A 1,750-nucleotide genomic window follows, 5' to 3' on the forward strand; every position below is an offset into this window, starting at 1 on the left:
ACTATATATTTACATTATATATAAATATGTATATTATTTAATTTATTTTTAATATATATTTAATATTTTAACATATATTTAATACTAGTGATTGAGTTTTAAATACGCGTAACATATGGTTAGTTATACATGGATATATTTATTTTTCATCGCAAGCACGGCAAAGTTAAGATAATTGACTTATTTAATATGAACGTCTAGCTTATAATTTATCATTAAATTTTATTTCCAAACAACTTGATCTTAAGTAGGATGCAGAAAGGCATCAAGGCTTAGCTTTTTCATGATGTTATCAAACTCAGCACCCCTTTGACAAAAGCATTTTTCCTCCACAATTACCATTTATGAAAATAAATGTAAGAACCATAAAAAAAATATAGTGCTAATTAAGTGTTACTAATAAACACTTTTCTTCCTTTCTTGTCAACTTAATTAAGATGATAAATCATACTATCTTCTTATATATTATTATTATTATAATTATGTTATGTGTACATAAAATTTAATTATTAAATTAATTATTTGTATAAAATATATTTTAAAATATAAAATATAAATTAAAAATTAACTAAATAATTTATGTATTATATATAAATAAATAATAACTAATTTGATGATTATTTTTTGTAAGTATATAGTATTTTTATTATATATTCTATTATTATTCTTTGGTTAATTTGTACAATTATATTGTAGTTGCTCCGGTGTTGAAGCTAAGACATCTGAAAAGAAAGTGAATTGATAGAACATAATAGTGAATTAGTGAGGAATTACATATTTGGATGTATAATAGAATAGAGATATTTGGTAATAAAAAATTAACCAAAAATAACTATAAATTACCTTATTTAATATTTTATTAATTGTTGCAACAATTCATAAATACTAAATAAAACAAGTTTTAATAGTTTTTTTTTCTCTTTATCATTACCGATAATAGAATTGGGCATGGAGGGAAGCAAGGAAGCAAGCAATTAGGGGCAATATTTTTGCCTACAAAAAAAATAAAATTTTGGGCCTCTCGTTCCTTATCTTCTTTTAACATTTAAAATGCTCTAGTTCCATCACGCATGTGTGTCACTTGACTCATTAGGCCCACAATGTTTCTTTCGTTCATTATTTGGTTAGGACTCGGAAGTAATGGTTATTACTTATTAAGAGGCGTAATTCATATTCTAATATTTAGAACTTAAATATAAAGGTTAGTTTTTAATAAAAAGATAAAAGATTCAATTTTTTATTTAAAATTAAAAAATAATTAAAAATGAATTGAGATTCTTAACCTTTTTTTTGTTAATGTCTATTATGACATATATTTATTATTTACTTTTTTTTATTAATTATATAAATTTGAGTTTATTAAGTTAAGAAATAATCAGTTTAGAAATAGATATCTTCTTACAAAATAATTTAATACTTCAATTTGATTATTTTCACCTTCTCTCTATTCTTTTTTTCTTAGTTTTGCTATAAATTCACTTAGATTAAATTGTGATGCTAATTTAAATATTAATAATAAATATACTGACTTTGGGTGCATCATCCATAATTTGGATGGCTCTTAGTTGAAAGGATACACAGAAAAAATTTAGAATCTTAATACTTTTTGCACCAAAAATACATGTAATTCTAAAAAAATAAAAACAAACAAACACATCATGAGTGTGTTTTCTCAACATTTATTGTGTATAAAGTTATGTCCCAATAACTCATATATATCATTTATTTACAGTTATAAAATATATTATCA

Source organism: Arachis ipaensis, chromosome B09 (assembly GCF_000816755.2).
Source record: "Arachis ipaensis cultivar K30076 chromosome B09, Araip1.1, whole genome shotgun sequence".
NCBI classification, from domain to species: domain Eukaryota; kingdom Viridiplantae; phylum Streptophyta; class Magnoliopsida; order Fabales; family Fabaceae; genus Arachis; species Arachis ipaensis.